Here is a 21077-nt window from a genome sequence, read left to right as displayed (position 1 = left end):
CCTGAAACGATTTAGGAAAATCACGGAAAACCTAAATCAGGATGGCTGGAGACGGGATTGAACCGTCGTCCTCCCGAATGCGAGTCCAGTGTGCTAACCACTGCGCCATCTCGCTCCGCACAATCAGCTTAACAGCTCATGCATCGAAGCTGCTTACAAGAAAAATACACAGAAGAATGGAAAAGAAAATTGAGAATGCGCTAGGTGACGATCAGTTTGCCTTTAGGAAAAGTAAAGGGACGAGAGAGGCAATTCTGACGTTACGGCTAATAATCGAAGCAAGGCTAAAGAAAAATCAAGACACTTTCATAGGATTTGTCGACCTGGAAAAAGCGTTCGGCAATATAAAATGGTGCAAGCTGTTCGAGATTCTGAAAAAAGTAGGGGTAAGCTATAGGGAGAGACGGGTCATATACAATATGTACAACAACCAAGAGGCAATAATAACAGTGGACGATCAAGAACGAAGTGCTCGTATTAAGAAGGATGTAAGACAAGGCTGTAGCCTTTCGCCCCTACTCTTCAATCTGTACATCGAGGAAGCAATGATGGAAATAAAAGAAAGGTTCAGGAGTCGAATAAAAATTCAAGGTGAAAGGATATCAATGATACGATTCGCTGATGACATTGCTATCCTGAGTGAAAGTGGAGAAGAGTTAAATGATCTGCTGAACGGATTGAACAGTCTAATGAGTACACAGTATGGTTTGAGAGTAAATCGGAGAAAGACGAGGGTAATGAGAAATAGTAGAAATGAGAACAGCGAGAAACTTAACATCAGGATTCATGGTCATGAAGTCAATGAAGTTAAGGAATTCTGCTACCTAGGCAGTAAAATAACCAAAGACGGACGGAGCAAGGAGGACATCAAAAGCAGACTCGCTATGGCAAAAAGGCATTTCTGGCCAAGAGAAGTCTACTAATATCAAATACCGGCCTTAATTTGAGGAAGAAATTTCTGAGGATGTACGTCTGGAGTACAGCATTGCATGGTAGTGAAACATGGACTGTGGGAAAACCGGAACAGAAGAGAATCGAAGCATTTGAGATGCGGTGCTATAGACGAATGTTGAAAATTTGGTGGACTGATAAGGTAAGGAATGAGGAGGTTCTACGCAGAATCGGAGAGGAAAGGAATATGTGGAAAACACTGATAAGGAGAAGGGACAGGATGATAGGACATCTGCTAAGACATGAGGGAATGACTTCCATGATACTAGAGGGAGCTGCAGAGGGCAAAAACTGTAGAGGAAGACAGAGATTGGAATACGTCAAGCAAATAATTGAGGGCGTAGGTTGCAACTGCTACTCTGAGATGAAGAGGTTGGCACAGGAAACGAATTCGTGGCGGGCCGCATCAAACCAGTCAGTAGACTGATGACCAAAAAACAAAACTCACGGAGGCTAATTTTTTTCTATTCAGTTGCATTGATCACCTGTTCTCTAGATAAGATTGTGTAGTTAATGTCTCAGAATATTGTCTGTCGTTGATGTGTATTGTGGCAGCGGTCGACGCGTGTATACTGGGAGCAGAGTACCATGGGGACAGAGGGATATTTAAAGCCCTGTACTCTCCTTTACATCTTGGGTTATGTTGGCTCTATTGCGTGATTCCATCTTTCCGGTGGAGAATTATAGCATCTGAAGTTCAATTGCAGTGCAAAGTTGAGTACATTTCTATGTCATTTCCTGTCTCGTGGATCTCTCTTATTGATTTGAATCCTTGGTCTGCTCGCGTCTATCGCTAATTCACACGCAATGTTGAAGCAACCTCATTTTAGGGGTATTGTCATATGGTCATGTTCTATCTGTAATCAATCTAAGAATATTGTTGATTAATCAACTGAGTAAGTAAATCTGAAGATTGCTTTGGACAAAATTAAAGCACCTCCTTAGTTGTTTTAGTCATTTCTAGGCTATATAGTTTCGTTTAGGAAAGTTGGCTAGTCAAACCTTAAAAGATCTGTGTTCTTACCCTTAATCTGTTCCTCAGCTGATTGGAAGTAATGAGAGTTCTGATGGGAATTGCATGGACATTAGTACTATTTACGTAAAGTTTTATCTGAGTATATTTACCTAGTCATATTCAAATTTCAAGTTTTACGGGTCTTGTTCCGGTTAAAGAAATTTATTTAATATTTTTCCAAGTGATCTGGCCTTATAAGGCAGTCTCATGTGTTATTGTGATTGTGATTTTATAATGCTTTTGATTGTAATAAATTATGTAGCCACTACAACGGATTACTATTATGATTTTGGTCTGTCACTACCTTTACACAATTTCAATGAGCACTGAGTCGTTCGTCATATGTAGAGCAAAATACAAATACTCACCCTTCGACTGTTTGTGGCTTTTTATAAAAACACAGATATTTTTTGACATTGAGCCATTGTAGGTCAATGGACCTCGTCCAAACCAGCTCCAGCGAGTAGACTCCATCAGCTGAAATTCGATTCTGGAAGTAGCGTAAAATATACAAATGGCTCTGAGCACTATGGGGCTTAACGTCTGAGGTCATCAGTCCCCTAGAACTTAGAAGTACTTAAACCTAACTAACCTAAGGACATCACACACATCCATGCCGGAGGCAGGATTTGAACCTGCGACCGTAGCGGTCGCATGGTTCCATACTGAAGCGCCTAGAACCTCTCGGCCACAGCGACTGGCGTAAAATATACGTTTACAGTTGCCACGGCCATTTTATTGGTAGAAAGGTTTCTAGCCCCAAGTTTCTTTAAACAGAAAAGTTAGCAAATATTCGAACAGTGAGCATGTTGAAAAAAGTTGTTTTCAAAATCTCTCTCTTTATTGTCTTAGCAATGTGGACCGGTACAATGTCTTAGCTACAGTTTTGTTTCCATCCAGTTGGTTCAGAGTATTTGCGTAGTATAGTGAGGCATAGCCCGCTGTTTAGCCGTGGTCGGCCGGGAGTTTAAAACATGCCAGCGGCCAGCTTGGATGCAGATGGGTATGACACTTCTTGGGGAGCGTAAAGACCTGCATGAAGACTCCTGTCGACAGAGGAGGGGTTACTCGACCAGACCCGTACTCGGCGAGCGATGGAAACTATAATAGCCCGCATCTCGTGGTCGTGCGGTAGCGTTCTCGCTTCCCACGCCCGGATTCCCGGGTTCGATTCCCGGCGGGGTCAGGGATTTTCTCTGCCTCGTGATGGCTGGGTGTTGTGTGCTGTCCTTAGGTTAGTTAGGTTTAAGTAGTTCTAAGTTCTAGGGGACTGATGACCATAGATGTTCATTCCCATAGTGCTCAGAGCCATTTGAACCATTTTTGAAACTGTAATAGGGATTCCGTTTCAAGTCATGAATATGGACCATGTCAAAAAGGCAGAAATCTATTTTCACCACTTAGAATAACAGTTCAAGAAATACAGATACACCGCAATGCACATGTCAACTACACAGATTCACTACGACTTAGGTGGTAGCTTTGCTAAGAAAACTAGAAAAGTTACGAAAATATGCATAATACATACTTCTATAAAACACATATATAAACTAACAGCAAGCAGATGCACGTTAGCACGATCACATACGATGTGTGCTACAATAGGTGAAAGCGTCAGTTATCAACGATAATCAACTTGTTTTAAGATATCACATACAGTAAGCATTACAGTTTATTTTAATTATATTTGATAATGCAAATGTAGCAAAACGTGGGATCCTCTACACATACACGTAACAAGCGCAAAAGAATGTAACATTCGTCACTCTGTTTGTTTCGAGCACAATAACTGACAGAGAGTTATGAGCCTCCTGCCTTCCAGGTCACTGGTGTTAAGAGTGTGGCGTAGCAACATTCATCCAATAGAAGGAGGATCAAGCAGGTAAAACAATTTGTGTGTCCAGGTGAATGCAAGGAAAAATATACATAAGCGGTTTATGAATAGCGTCTTTTGACCACTACTGAAAATAACCTGGGTCGGATCCCAGCCAGTGATTAATTTTTGAACAAAAATCTTCAACAATGGAGGTCGAAGGACCCCGGCAGAAGCAGTCATCTTCCTTCTGCCAGTGGCCTAGTCAAAGAGAGTGGAGGACCAGACAAATGTTCGGGACATCCTCTGCCCTTGACGTTGCGAACAGAGACTACAAGGCGGAAGAATCAGCAATGACCAATGGCATGAGGATGGGGAAGACGATGGAAACCACTGCATTAACGAAAATTAATGTCTATCTACAGAACACCTGACCTGTTATCGTCAAAAACCCCTTGACGATTGCTTCACTGTTAAAAGATTCCGGATTGTATTGTACTGTATTGTATGAGAACCGGGGACCTAGATACGAAGGAGAGGCTCCGTCCCCGCCGCAGCCGCAGTGCTCCACAACCCCACGACGAATGCCAGACATTTGCCACGCCGGACATTTGCGACGCCGGACATTTGCCACACATGCCCCTTCGCCAGGTAGCTACCGTAGCGATCCCTCAGGTAAGAGACGCCCTTTCTCGTACTTCTTCTGTCCGCTTTCAAACCGCCGTCTCCACATCTTATTCGATAGAACCAGTACGTAAGGGACCTTCTTCTTCGACATCTTGGCTAAATGCAGAACTTCTTTTCCGAAATCGAAATATTTATAACTTTTGGGAAACGAAAGCAATACCGACGATTATGACGGTATGTAATTAGTTCTGCCAAGTATAAATATAGATCACTCTGTCTGTATGGTAGCTTCCTTTCAAGCTTACTGTTTGCAATAGGAACAGTCCATCGCCATGGGAGCAACAAGAAAGGAACGTTGTAAAGAGAATGCGAATGTACGCTAATAATTTCTTTTTTATCACTGCATTTGTGCCTACTTTAATTACTACAACTGTATGCCCAAAAGACTATAAGGAAAGAAGAAATGGGTGTGTGAATGTTTGAAAAGAAGAACGACATACTCCATATTAATTTACTCTCTAAAATCCGATATCCCTTGCGGAGAAACATTAGTAAAGTGTAGCGGAACAATGTTCAAAACATGACTGAAAATACGTTCACTAAATAGAGATAAGAACATCTATGATTGACATGTCATCTAAAGTCGACGTACAATTTTAAAATGTTAACAATAAGGAAATGAATTAATACAGGATGCTATGCTTGTAACGTACATTGTTATTCTACATTGTTTAGGTGTGGTATTTACAGGGTCACAGAGAAAGCATCCTAGGTTCTGGAGGGAAAATCCATAATTGTAATTATCTGCACTACAACAGAAACAAGAAGCACAATTTAAGGAAAAATAATGTAATGAGTGTGCCAGCTCACAAGCGATATTGAAGCAGATAGTTCCTGTGACTTAATATGGGCAGAGGTTATATTCCACAACCGGAATAAATTAATAACTGGCTCCTTTTACCGGCCCCCGGTCCCAGATGAAACAGTTGCTGAACAGTTCAAAGAAAACTTGAGTCTCATCACAAATAGGTACCCTACTCATACAATTATAGTTGGAATTGACTATAATCCACCTTCCGTATGTTGAAAAAAATACATTTTCAGACCCTATTGTAGATAGAAAACAACTTCCGTAATTGTTCTAAATGCTTTTTTTAAAATTATTTTGAACAATTAGTTCACGAGGCCATTCAAATTGTAAATGGTTACGAAAACACACTTGACCTCTTAGCCACAAATAATCCTGAGCATCACGACGAATACAGGGATTAGATAACACACAGCCGTAGCGAGGCTCAATTCCGTAACAGAGAAATTCACCAAAACTAAACGCGAAATATATCTATTTATAAAAGCAGCTAAAAATTCGGTTGACGTCTTTCCAAGAGTCTCCAATCCTTCCAAACTGTGTAAGTGAAGACCGTATGTGGCTTAAGTTCAAAGAAATAGTATCAACAGCACTAGAGAGATTTACACCAAATAAAGTAATAAGAGACGGAACTGATCCCCCACGGTACACAAAACACGACAGAAAGCTGCTGCAGGAGCACCGAAACAGGCCCGTATAATTTAGACGAACGCAAAATCTCCAAGATTGTCGAAGTTTTACTGAGGCTCGAAATTAGGTGCAGATTTCAATGCGAGATGGATTTAATAGTTTCCACAACTAAATTCTCTCTAGAAATGTGGCTGAAAATCCAAAGAGATGCTGGCCCTATGTTAAGTAAGTCAACGGAAAGGCACAGTAAGTACCTTTACTGAGCGACAGCGACGGTAATGTTACTGATGACAGTGCCACTAAAGTGGAGTTACTAAATGTAGTTTTCCGAAATTCCTCCACCAAAGAAGACGAAGTAAATATTTCAGAATTCGAAATGAGAACAGCTGCAAACACAGTACTGAAGTAGATATCCCTGGTGTTGCAAAACAACTCAAATTACCCTATCAAATAACAGATGTTGCAGAACTGCCTGAACTGTCAGTGGCAGAGGATATGATCAAATATCTCTTCAAAAAGTCTCTAATGGATAAGGAAAGTAGGTCTGATGTTCTTTAGTAACAATTAATTTTCAGTAGTAAGCTCCTTGCCTAGTTTTCAGTTGCTTTTACTGGCCTGTTTAAAGATAATCAACAATTTAGTAAGGAATTTTAATTTTTAAAGGACTATATCTAAATGCACTCAAGTAGATTTACATTTACTATAAATGTTTACAGCTAAACGTAAATAAAATAATATCTGAGGTGCAAAAATTGTCAACATTAGGATTAGAACAATTTTGGGATGTCAGTTTTAGGTGCAATTCAAAGGTTCAGTTCCCATTTTCTTTTACAAAAGCGTATACTATCAGTTTAACAAACCATGATATTTTCGGTGATAGTTGCGACTCTGAAGCTTCAGAAAATAATTTTAGAACTCACAATTATTTAATAGTATGGCCATAATATTAGAAGGTAGAAAAAATTTATCTTAACATGACAACAATAGGAGCTCTTACTTAAATAGGAAATTGCTATTGAAAAAGGTTAGATGTAACTGTAAATTCTGGATACAGGAGGATCATTTGAGTATTGTTTAATGTTGGCTTCGTTAAGCTAAATTTCACTGCTTCTTGATTACGCTCTAGTGAACCGAGCTGGGAGCAGCTAGTTACATCGTTAAGCTATTTAGAGATACTTTTGTGAGGCTTGAGACATTCTTAAATTTTTACAATAAAGGCTGATTCCTATCACACTTTGCACAGGCTTTGGACTGTCAAAATGATAAATGACTATTTACCATTTTGGCGCGTTTAAAATCAGCCTCAACAAGCTGAAATAGTGTACACTCTATTTACAATTACAACTTAATATAAGCGTCGATAATGCTGCTTCAATGTTTAATAATTTTAACTCAGTAATCTGCGAGGACTCAGTGGTCTTCATAGTTTTTAAAACATTATTTTTAACGTATTTTAGTCCAGTTTCTGAATATGGGCAATGGCTTTCAAGCAAGACCTAATGTTGTCAGTCTCTTCATATTTCTTTACGTTTCTCTCTATCCTGTCGTCCAGCTTCCTCTTCTTACCTTCAAGATTCATTTCCAATTTCATGTACATGCCGTTTGTGAACTCTGCTTCCTTACTCAAGCACTCCACCAGACAGGTGATTCTAGGGTGAGGGTTTCCAGTAATACTATTTATTTTGTTGTGCCCCCCTTCAACAACATTCGTCGTTCAGTGCCTTTTTCCGTAGCAGTTCCACATTTCTATTGGGATGCCCTCATTCTCTAGCCAGTTGTCCACAAAGCAGTAAAAAATTGAGAGAGCCATCTGTTATCAGGAGCTTCTGCATGAATCTCAATCCATCCATTGCTTACTTCCTACGGTTTTACAAATGCCAGCGCTGCATACATGCTGACGTGAAAGCCGGCCGAAGTGGCCGTGCGGTTAAAGGCGCTGCAGTCCGGAACCGCAAGACCGCTACGGTTGCAGGTTCGAATCCTGCCTCGGGCATGGATGTTTGTGATGTCCTTAGGTTAGTTAGGTTTAACTAGTTCTAAGTTCTAGGGGACTAATGACCTCAGCAGTCGAGTCCCGTAGTGCTCAGAGCCATTTGCTGACGTGAAGTCTTAATTCCTCGTTCTGGCGGTACTGCTCAGTTAGACCGAGAACTTGAATTCTTCTCCATAAACTCTTCATCATATGGAAATGGCATCCATTTATTTCAATTGTGGGAAAAACTTGACGAATGGCCGATATCGCAGCTGCCTCAAAATCGATATTCACTTCTTTAGGACACCACTCAGGGATTACCTGTTTTTCAGACGAAACAGATGAACATATGTGTCTTTCTTCTTATTAGGGAGCAGTGCAAATACAGTAGGAAGAATGTTTGTTTCTTTAATGGGGCCTCCTAAGTCTACGTGTATGGTGAACGTTTGTGCAAACTGCTTGCTACAGCTCTTAAATGTTCAACCCATAAAAAAAAAAAAAAAAAAATGGAAACGTGTCTTTAAACTTTATTTTCCTTTGCTTCCACTAAGAAATCATTATTATCTCCTCTAATCTATCGTCTTCTAGAAGAAAACTAGTGCCATCTCCCATTTTTAATTGATCAATTTATAAGAGTTTTTAGGCTGTTGTTGGTTCCCCCGAGATTGACTCCGTCGATGACGCATGGTTCTCTTCATAGATTCTGAAGTAGGTATCGCTGTAACAAAGTCATAACCTTTATTATGTTGATTTCCCATTTCATCCTCGTACATCTTCGATAACTGTAGTTTCTTCTTGAGACCTTCTCTTCGCCCTTTCCACTTGCTATCTCACTTCCAGAGCCGCATCGTCAGGTGGTCCACAAAGATATTCTAATACGTCCAACACTTCGAAAGCAGCTTTCCCTTGCAATGATCCGCTTTTCGGCGTAAGCACATCCACGAAACAACACCTTCTTTAGATTCCCTTTGTTTAAGATACGCGTAACCATTGTAATGAGCAGAAGGCCTGCCCTTGTTCGTTGTAATAACTTCCATACTGATGGTCACGTTAGGAACTTCGAAAGCAAAATGAGCGTAAGGACCTCTGTTGCGGCCAGTGTGCAGGTTCGGTGACTGGCCACAGTCCACGGGGTCAGGCGGCGGGTGAGGACGAGGAGGAGGAGGAAGAGGAGACAAGGGGCCACCATTCGGAGCAGGTAAAATCGTCAGCACACCCCCCACGACCACTACCGCAGTCCACTTCACCCCTCCGCCATCCCACACCGAACCCAGGGTTATTGTGCGGTTCGGCCCCCAGTGGACCCCCCAAGGAACGTCTCACACCAGACGAGTGTAACCCCTATGTTTTCGAGGTGGAGTAATGGTGGTGTACGCGTACGTGGAGAACTTGTTTGTTCAGCAATCGCCGACATAGTGTAACTGATGAGGAATAAGGGGAACCAGCCCGTATTCGACGAGGCAGATGGAAAACCGCCTAAAAGCCATCAACAGACTGGCCGGTTCTCCGGACCTCGACACAAATCCGCCGGGCGGATTCGTGCCGGGGACCAGGCGCTCCTTCCCGCACGGAAAGCCGTGACCGCACGGCCAACCGGCCGGGCCAGATTCCAGATTAGTTTCCCATGCTGATCACCTGGAAGGGACTACCAAGGGGCAGGTTAACGTCTATATCTACTTCTACATATATACTACCCAAGTGACCACACGGTACATGGCGGAGGGTTCCACTTACAATTACCAATCATTTCCTTTCATGATCTACTCGCCAACAGAGCATGGGAACACGACCGTCTGTAAACCTCCGAAGGACACAACGAGCCCTAATTTCTGTTATATTGTCTTCGCGGTCCGTACATGAAATGAATAGCAGTAGCAATGGTGGCAGGAGAAACATTCTGCACTTGGCCTCAAACGCCACCTCTCTAAATTTCCTCAATAGTTCCCTCGTCTTCCTTCTGGGGATTTCCATTTGAGTTCACGAAGTACATCTGTAATACTTGCGTGCTGGTCGAATCTACTGGCAACTAATCTAGCAGCATTTCTCTTAATTGCTTCGAAGTTTTCCATTAATCCGACATGTGTTGGTGGTGGTGGTGGTGGAGGGGGGGGGGGGGGGTTGGGGGAGAGAGATCCCATACACTATTCAAGAGTGGTTTCAATAGCATTGTGTACACTTTCTGCTTTATAATTGAGGTACACTTTCCCAGAATTGTCACAGTAGAACGGAGTCGACCATTCGCCTTCCTTATTACCAACCTCACGTTATCATTCCATTTCATACCGCTTTGCAACGTGACGCACAGATATTTATTTGGCGTAACGGTCTCCAGGAGCATACTACTAGTACTACATTCGAAAGTTACGGGCTTTTCTTCCTATCCATTAACATTAATCTACATTTTTCTACATGTAGAGCAAGCCCAATTCATCACACAGACTAGAATTTCTGTCTAAGCCATTCTGTATCACGCAACAACGGCATACCATGCCGTCATCAGCAAACTGCTGTAAACTGCTGTTCATTCTGTCCGTCAGTTCATTTATACATAAAGAGAATAAGAACGTTCCTGTCACAGTTCCCTGGGCCACTTCTCACGATACCCTTGTATCTGACGAACAGTTGCCGCCCAAGGGAAAAAACTAAATATCGAATGAAAGGATACCATTCTACAGGTCATAGCGTGGGATGTCAGAAGTCTCAGTCTAGTAGAGAAGTAGAAAATCTAAAAACGGAAATGCAGGTACTCAGTTCAGTGAAGTAAAATTGAAAGTAGGTAAGGATTTCTGGCCAGACGAATACATGGTAACATTGAAAGCAGTAGAAAATGGTATAACTGAAGTGTGATTCGTTATGAATAGCAAGACAGGTCAGACAGAGATTGATTTCGAACCATTCAGATGAACTGTTCTCTGAAAAAGGAACGCCGACAGCAAATACATGCCAGTGTCACAAACAGAAGTTGAAATGGTTCAAATGGCTCTCAGCACTACGGGACTTAACATCTAAGGTCATCAGTACCCTAGAACTTAGAACTTCTTAAACCTAACTAAACTAAGGACACACATCCATGCACGAGGCAGGATTCGAACCCGCGACCGTAGCGGTCGCGCGGTTCCAGACTGAAGCGCCCAGAAGTTGAAGAGACGGAGATAACGTCAGGGGCGATCAAAAGGATTCCGTTCGAAACCGTACATACCAGAGTCGGTATGCCAATCAGGCAAAATCACCATGAGCATTGACGCAATCATCTCACCAACGCACCAAGTTGAAGACATCCGTTAGGCAAAACAATGCGTTTTACTGCGTCAAGAAATCCGTAACTGCCTCTGAATCTTGGATCCTTCAAGGCCTTTTTTAAGGGACCGAAGACGTGTTAATCACTTAGGAAGAGATCAGGAATAAAGGGCAGGGACTCGAGTGTCTCCCATTTCAGCTGGCGTAACTTTTCCCATGTGGGACATGTGTTATCATGAAGCAGCATCAGCCCCTATTCCAGCTTTCCTGAACGTATCGCCGTAATAGCACGCTTTCATAATGCCATCGTAGTAGCACTGGGTTGCGTATAAGCTGCAGCAAGGCCATAGGAAATTTTTTGATGTCCCTTATACAAGGTGATTTTTACTAACGTTTGGAAACCCGCGAAGCGACGTATATGACATGGACGGATGAAGTGGATGTCGAAAGCTGAACAAGTGACTTCACCAGATGACATATCATGCCACATGTCCGTTGGTTGGGCGTGTCAAAATGGTTCAAATGGCTCTAAGCACTACGGGACTTGACATCTGAGACCATCAGTCCCCTAGAACTTAGAACTACTTAAACCTAACTAACCTAAGGACATCACGCACTTCCATGCCCGGGGCAGGATTCGAACTTGCGACCGTAGCGGTCGTGCGGTTCTAGACTGAAGCGCCTAGAACCGCTCGGCCACACCGTCCGGCCCGAGGGATAGCAGCAAGCTGAGCAGGGAGGCCGGTGGGTACCTGACAAGCCAGTAAGTGCATGTAGCCTGTATTTTTCCACGGCTTAAACGGGTGAATCCCAGCCCCCACATGACTATGAATACCGAGCAGCAGGCAGATTTTGTGCCTAAAATAATGGCACATGCGAGGCGTATCCCAAAACTACGGTCTAGTGGCAAATATTTAACTGACGGTAAGCGCGAATGAAGTTTAACGCGTGTAGCACTGTCTACCGTTTCTTTTGGAAACTACCGCAGTGTCGATTTGATTCAGTAACCGATAGCCACTAGGTGACAGCAGATCGCAACGGCCGAGGTGATTCGTAGATGCCGACAATTGTGAAGTGCGCGGGACTAATACATTTTTACTGGCAAAAGGATCTTCAGCTGCTGAACATCATGAGTTACGTATAATGTATGGAACCTCAAATAATGAGTGAAGAAAAGGTTCGGAAATGACGTTGAGAGTTTCAAAATGGCCTCACAAATGTTCACGACGAACAGCGGACTGGCGCGCCCAGTATTCGACCGACGGAATCGTTGATCAACAGAACCAAAAACTTTGAAGAGGTTAGTGACTGATGATCAGTGGTCTGGCTAATCAATTTCAAAATGTTACTCGAACCTCAGTTTACAGGATTGTCACTGAACAGCTTGGATATCTCAAACTGTGTGCGAGGGGGGGTTCCAAAACTGCTCACTGATCAGGACAAACAGCAAAGAATGCGTATTTCAGCGTTATAGAAAGTGTATAGAGATGAATGGAGATTATAGTGAAAACTAAAGTTGATATGTAGTAAAATACTACTGTCAATAAAAACTTTTTCTCATAAGCTTATTTTTTACGATCAAACGGACCTTATTTTGGGAATACGCCTCGTATATTCACCAAAAACAACGAAACCACATCCAGAAGAGGAATAAAATCTGATGACAGTATTGAAATCGTAATAAAGAGACGGGTTCAGTAAAATTTGTCACCATGTTTGTACTGTAAATTTGCGAATGGCCTTGCCTCAGTGGCAGCACCGCTTTCCGTCAGATCACCGAAGTTAAGCGCTGTAGTGCTTGGCCAAAAGTTTCATGGGTGACTATCCGATCTGCCGAGCGCTGTCGCCCTCATCCCTTGTGAGGCCAATGGACGAGCTATTTGATGGGGAATTGGTGGCTCCGGTTAAGAAAACTGACAAAGGCTGGGAGAGCGGTGTGCTGACCACACGCCCATCCCTATCCGCATCCAGTGACGCCTGCGGGTGACGATGACACGGCGGTCGTCGGTATCGTTGGAGCTTCATGGCCTGTTCGGACAAAGTTTAGTTTAGTTTGCACTGAGAAACATATTAACATTTATGTATGAAATTGTTTATAACAACGGCAGTAACAGTTACGAACTTGCTACAGTGACGACGACACACTAACTGATAGCACTTGAAGGAAGTTATAAAATGTGTATACCTTTTGCGATACAGACTAAGCAATTATTACAAACGAACTGATGAGTTACTACCAAAATACCACTTTTCCACATTTACACTAAAGGTTAGCAGCGGTATGAACGGTATTCCTTAGTATCCCAGTTTATTTACATGCAATGGGCCGTTGTGGCCGAGCGATTCTCGGTGCTTCAGTCCGTAACCGCGCTGCTGCTACGGTCGCAGGTTCGAATCCTGCCTCTATGGTCGCAGGTTCGAATCCTGCCTCGGGCATGGATGTGTGTTTTGTCCTTAAGTTAGTTAGGTTTAAGTAGTTCTAAGTGTATGGGACTGATGACCTCAGATGTTAAGCCCCATAGTGCTCAGAGCCCTTTTTTATTACATGTATTTGAAATGGTAATTTGGTTATATAAATTTGTAAAAAAGGTAGCTTGATTTGACTGCTATAGCAGGAATGTGTAGAATAAAGACGCGAACTTAGCTAGCTTCCTGCAGTTCTAATTTGATGCAGCTCTTATTTAGTTATTCAAAAGCTTGATTTAGCTACATATAAAGTTAAACTGTGTAATAACGGGATGAAAATGAATTGTAAAGCTCATGTTACTTGTTTAAAAACAGAATCCCTTAAAATATTTGTTTATTCGAATGGTGTTCTACAACATCCGAGCTGAGTGATTACTAGTTCAGTAGTTGACGGAGGAGCAAGCAGAGGGGTTTAGCGGCCCTTTGACATTCTTAGGTGTTTGGATGAGGTTATCCGTTATAACTGAACGACCCAAGTGCCGCACGTACTCAGATGTGTTCGATCTTAGCAATATTTCGGTACTTAGTCATTTCTCAGTATATCAGTTCGTGATTTAGGGACTTTTTAAACATTGAATGCCAGTAAAGCTAACTGTGGCTGTTGCGAAGAACTGAATATTGCATAGAAACTAGACTCAATTTGTTGAGCATATGTCATTTATTTCTGGCCCGTAGCACTCGTACCTCGCTCAACACCACTGAAGTATAGGCCTAATAATCACTGCCTGCGACCGCCCTGCTCGTTCTGACAGGACAGTTACATCCGATTCCATTTAGAGCACTGTGTACAGGGTGAAAAGTATTTAAACCGACAATCTCTCAGGGGTTATAGGGGACATCAAAAAAAATATTTTTCCCTAATGTAATTTTTTCCTATGAGGATTATTTAAACCGCTGGAGGCCGTATTACGCTCTTCAGTTGCTAGAGGCCGTATTACGACCTTCAGTTCTTAGAGGGCGTATTACGCTATTCAGTTGAAGGAAACTGCTGTCCACCAGTGTAGCAGTGCATTGTCTCTGTTTACTAATGGAGCGATACACCTGGAGTGAGTAGACTGATCTGATATGGTTGGTGCGTACTACGTAGCGCACCACAATGGACGAGCTGCACAGCGGGTTTATCAACAACAAAATCCTAATCGCCGTATCCCGCATCATACGACCTTTGCTGATATGTACCGACGTCTGCGGGAGACCTGGTCATATAGCAGATTACCTGGACAGGGACGCCGTCGCACGGTAAGAATGCTGCAATTTGAGGAAGCTGTCTTGCATCATGCGGAGCGTGATCCTTCAATCAGCACTCATGCAATTGCACGTAACATGGGGATGAATCAGACGATTGTAAGAACAGTCCTTCGAGAGCAATTGTTACGTCCATTTCACTTACAGCCTGCCCACAACCTGGAACCGGTTGGTTATCCACCCAGAGCTCAGTTTTCGCAGTGGTACCTGGAACAGTTTGAAATGCATCCTACATTTCCATCCTCTGTGCTGTTTACCGATGAAACAACGTTCGGGGGTGATGGAGTCTTCAACATGCACAATTCGCATGTTTGGAGTGAGGATAACCCACATGCCACAATTACTAGTGCTCATCAAGTGCGGTTCTTCGTTAATGTGTGGGTCGGTGTTATCGGGCACTGTTTAATAGGACCGTATCTGCTACCTAGGCGATTAAATGGCAGGCACTATTACAATTTTCTCGCCAGAGAATTGCCAGAATTGCTAGAAGACGTCCCGCTCCCTACAAGACAAGGCATGTGGTTCCAACATGACGTGGTGCCGGCACATTTCAGTCGTTGTGTGCGTCGATTCCCAGAAACGTGGATTGGTAGAGGTGGTCTATACCATGAGCTGCTCGATCCCCCGATATGTCCCCTCTGGACGTTTTTGTGTGGGGAGAGATGTGCAACCTTGTTTACGCAACTCCTGTTGCATCAGAAGAGGATCTGGTTGCCCGGATAGTAGCAGCAGCAAGAACAATTCAAGATACTCCTGGGGTTTTTGCCTGTGTCAGACAGAACATGATCCAACGGTGTAACCTCTGTTTACGTGTCCACGGAGGTCTTTTTGAAAATCTGCTGTAATTGTAATTGGATTGTGTTAATGTGTTGTGTCTTGTTTATAAAAAATGGAGAAGTATTTGTTGGTTTAATTAATTTGCCGCCAGAGAAATCTTCCTCTACCGGTTTAAATACTCCTCGTAGGAAAAAATGACATTAGATAAAAGTATTTGTTTTGATATCCCCTACAACCTCCCAGAATTTGTCGGTTTAAATACTTTTCACCCTGTATAAAATTCCTACGTAAGGAGTCCATTCAAAGTAAAGTTGTGTGATTAGCCTATAAAGGGCAGTCAGATGCAAACCGAATGCCCTCCACAAAGGGACCATGGAATGGTTTCATTCAAAAGTAATAACACACCCATTTAGATTTTTAACTGACTGGGAGATGAGAGGATCAGCTTCTGTTTCGTAGGTCGCTGTCGGCCGCTGGCAGATCGATTGGCAGTATGGGCGCTGCGTTATCGTGCAACATTATGAATCCCCAGAACGAGATTTTCACTCTGCAGTGGAGTGTGCGCTGTTATGAAAATTCCTGGCCGACTAAAACTGTGTACCAGACCGAGTCTCGAACTCGGGAACTTTGCTTTTCGCGAGAAAGTGCTCTACCAACCGAGCAACCTACGCACGACCCGTCCTCACAGCTTTAATTCCGCCGGTACCTCGTCTCCTACCATCTAAATTTCACACAAGCTCTTCTGCGAAACTTCCAGAACTAGCACTCCCCCAGGCTGTGGCTAAACCACGTCTCAGCAATGTCCTTTCTTCTAGGAGTGCTAGTTCTGCAAGTTTGGCAGAAGATCTGGGAAGTCTGGAAGGTAGGAGACGAGGTACTGGCGCAATTACAGCTGTGAGGAAGGATCGTGAGCCATGCTTGGGTAGCTCAGTTGGCCAGTCGGTCTTAGGCTGTGGAGCTGTGCGGTACGTCCCGGGTGTGTTGCTTACCGCGGCACTGCGCTAGTGTTGAGTGTTATAGTTACGTTCCTGCCAATGGCCTGGAAACTTCATTTTCGTGAACTGTTGTGATACCTTCCACCTCCATATTTGGAATTTCCGTATTTCTTATAATATACCCCAAACTTTTGAGCGTATGTGTACTACATATCTGCTTTAACAGAAAATCGAAGCAGTATACATTTTGTCTTACGGTAGCCAGTACCTTTTCACTTTTATCCAGGAGGTAATAGCCCTGTCATGTTAGCAGCATTAACAGCACCCTTTGTATCACTATTTTGTGAGGCTTGCACCTTCATATGGGGTATGTACAGTAGATTCTGCATGGGCTTCATTTCCCACTATAACTTCACCATAATGAGAGCCAATCTGGTTCGAAACAACAGTATCATCGTATCATCATAGTTATCATTTTCCTCGTTTCCTGACTTCCTCCTTCCTAAATGGGCCAGATCTTGCATGATGTGCCTCAAGTCCTCGAATTTGTTTAGAAAGACCAGGGAGAAATCTTGCAGCACATGCTTCAATTAACCACACGACATTACAAGAGCAGTCTCTTATCTACGCAACAGATGAAGGTCGGTAATCCCTGAAGTAGCGAAAAAAGTCTTGAATAGTCATATTTTCTGTATCTTTCATATGTATGGCATTAAATCGATAATATTTCCCAACATTATCAGCAAATTTCATTGCCAAATCTGCGTATATATGCTTCAGATGTTACTATGACAGAGGTTTGCTGTCAAAACTATTGAGTCCAAATCTCTTGTCATGAACAACAAGTCTGTTCGGTTCATCGTCGTCAAAAATGTACTCCTGTCACGAAACCACCAGCTTTATTTTCATATCTTAGCTCAATACTCTGTGGTGTGTATGTTGACACTGTCGGCCTTGTCTTCACATCCTCAGCTGTGTCCCTCGGCTCACTTATTTCACCTCCTTCCACGCAATCTTTCAAGTATTCAGTTTCTGGTTTTGCTCTGCGGTCGCCGGTTTCCATATGTTCTTCAATATTATTTTCATTTCGGTTTTTTGGATAAGTCCATTACATCTTCACACGCCGCCATTTTTACATCTGTGAATTTCATTCTTCTTTTTCCAAGGCTTCTCCAGCTCCTCTCCAGCACCAATTATTTTTGCAATTTTCTTAATCATCTGTCCTTTATTTGGTGTGATTTTCAAACGAGCAGCATTAATTTTCATTATGTGCTCTCACTTGCTAGGTAAATTTCAACATTTTACGGGGAATCATTTTTCTGCTACTTTCTTTTCTACTTCGCTCATCCAAATCGGGTTCTGACAGCTTTCTTTTAGAGATACCGTCAAGACTCGTGTTCATGTTTGCCTGTATTCAGATACGCATTTTAATCCTATTCCCGCAATATCTTAGGAAAAGACATAAAAGATGCGATATTTCAGCATCACACTCTTCTTTGAAAGTCCTTATCTCACTAGTTTTAATTGCCAACGGCCTTGCCGCAGTGGTAACACCGGTTCCCGTGAGATCACCGACGTTAAGTTGTGTCGGGCTTGGCTAGCACTTAGGTGGGTAACTGCAGGGTCTGTCGACCGCTTTGGCACGCTTGGTACACTCAGCCTTTGTGGTGCGAATTAAGGAGCTAGGTGGTTGAGAAGTATCGGCTGCGGTCACGAAAGTTGACAAGGGCCGGGTGAGTGGTACGGTGACCACATGTCCCGCATCCAGCGACGCCTGTCGGCCGAGGATAACATGGCGGTAGGTCGGTGCCGTTGGGCCATTCGAGGTCTGTTCGGAAGGAGTTTAGTATTAGTCTTAGCTACGCACACTTATAATAAACATAAATTACCCAGTATCTCTGTAAACGTAGATGACTACACGCAGCTAACATTAATGTTGACGATGCTATCCAGAGAGAATTTTAATCCAAATACACTTAACGCCAATCTGACGTTTGTTGTATACCGCCTTTTTTGCACTGCAGTTTTAATGGAAATTTAAGATGTAAATTTGCGTCAATATCCTGGATTACATTTCAAACATCTCCGCAGTCCTTCATCAAGTGAGGGCATGCAACAATGTGGATGGTGATCCGTGCGTCAGATGAGGATGTCAAGCTTTGCTGGCCCCTTCGAGAGAAACAGTGTGTGTCACAACATCGGTTTTCAGCTTCTCCCTCATCTCCATCACGAACATGACATTACTCTCCACACACACACACACACACATACACAAACACACACACACACACACACACACACGCACACGTTACAGTAACCTACATTTTACAGATGCATTTACCTACACAGTTCGCGAAGGAATGGTGTCTGCGAGTGCGAAGAATAGGAAAAACTTTATCAATCAGGCGGCTGGACCTGTCCTTTGAGGGCTTTCGGCCATTCACGCCGTAAGACTTTAATTTTATGTTATCCAATGTTCGAACATCCTGAGAAATAAAATTAATTTAGTGCCAGGGAATCGAGCTGAATTTTTAACTATGTTGCACAATCAAACAAAAGTCGTGAAGTCATAGCTAATTTAGTTCGGCAGACGTCACGAACCTGAGCAATTAATGAATCGTGACCAGTGTTATGTGAAAGCGTGGAATTACATGTAAAGAAAATTGAACTGAAATAACAACTACTTGGTGCAAAGGCGCCTAATGACAAGCACAATATACGTAGCATATTTGCTTAAGCAATTCTTTAAGAAACTGCTGGTGATGATGGTTATGAAAAAGATATGAAACGAGTTCTGGCTTCTGTCCTCAAAACAGCCACTATATTTTATGCTTATCGGCAGTTTTTATGTCAATTCTGCAGCTAACTTATTGTAGAGTTTGTTATTTTGCCTTACTAAGTTGAATAACTCCTTTTTCAGACTGTAGTCTCACCGCTGGAAAGCTGAGATGATCAAGGAGGACGAATCCATTTGTGACAAGCAAGTTAACAGTTGGTGCTAACTACTGTATCACGTAGGCAGTCAATACTATAACTCTAGAGATTCTATTGACGTGTTTATTTGTTGTCAGGAACAAACTTTAATAACTTCTGCATCAAATTGTGTTGGGTGTTAGACCCTGTCATTGTAAAACACTAAAACAACTTACTTTCCAACGCGTCGACCGACTTCCTGTGGCCCTGTGAAGATAACTCCAGCAAGCCGGTCGATACGTCGGTAGTTTATTTGCTGTATTCTTTTATAATAACGCGACCTAACACGAAAAATGATTTTATTCAGAATGACGCTGGCCCTGGAAGCCTACGAAACCTCAATTACAATTACCAGTATGTAATCTGCACATTAATTCACAGGCGTGGAAGGTCATATTTGAAATTGTCATCTTTCTTGTCATCTTTCTCATATGGTTAGAGGACAAAATAGTAACGTAGAATGACTACTTTCAGAATTTTGCTGGAACGGTCTATTTGAAGTCACCAGGAATAATTATTTATTACTATTGCAGAAAATAGATCATGATCAATAGAGTTACATTTTCAATAAAACTTCTCTGCGGGCAGATAATTAACTTCAAGCAGTCTTATTATTACGTCAAAGAACATGTGTGAAATGCTGCTGCACATCATTCATTGTCATTTTTAGTTGTTACGTCTCTTCCCCCCTCACCGGAAAGTGTTATCAAACTCCTGTATACAGGTGTAATTTTGTAAACAAGTATAATTTTTACCCATTCATTGATATGCAGTGGCCACAATTCAACAAGTTTCTGGTTGCTACGTATTTTGTAAGACTTCCTGTTCATCTTACTCATATTACTGAATATGAACTGTAACTCTGAAATCATTATTGGACTCACAGTTAAGAAACGGAGTTAAGTGTCAAAAAAGGTTGAGGAAATACCACAGAAATTACTGTAACGTTACACAGGAAAACATATCTCGCTTATATCTCAGCCATCAGGCTGGACAATCAAAGTCACGTACCCAAGCCCCGTTAGTGGGGTCCACTCTGCGCGCAACCGTTATCCTTCGATTACCAAGTGCAAGCCGTGTTACCTTTTTTCAGTTCATGTAATGATGTAGATACCGCCAAGTAGTCCATTGTCCGCGACTAGGTTCTTACTCTAGATACGTTCTTAACGTTTCCCTCTCTCTACGAATATTACATCATTACCACTGCCACAGAAGAAACATTTTGTTATTGTGGCCATGTCTTCGCATCACTGTTGCTGTTTACTTTTGCGTAGTTTCCATGGCATCTCATTTATTGTGACAAGCAACAAAATTATTCTGATGTCCATGTTTGATTTTTCCAGTTTTCTCATTTTATCTGTTTATAAACAGTAGCGCATAAACATTCTGACTATGCGTGTTTGGTTGTCATTGCCTATCGACTTCATACGCAGTTCAGTAGTTACTGCATTGTACAACTCCTGTGCTTGAATTGTAACTTCATTATCATCATCATCATCATCACCGTCATCGTTTCAGGTATTAGGTCCTTCGGCCTCATCCGGTCTCAGCCCATCTTTCCCTCCGTC

This window comes from Schistocerca nitens, chromosome 2 (genome assembly GCF_023898315.1).
Source record: "Schistocerca nitens isolate TAMUIC-IGC-003100 chromosome 2, iqSchNite1.1, whole genome shotgun sequence".
Taxonomy (NCBI): Eukaryota; Metazoa; Arthropoda; class Insecta; order Orthoptera; family Acrididae; genus Schistocerca; species Schistocerca nitens.
The sequence above is the reverse complement of the archived record's forward strand: the minus strand, read 5'-3'. Positions refer to the sequence as shown.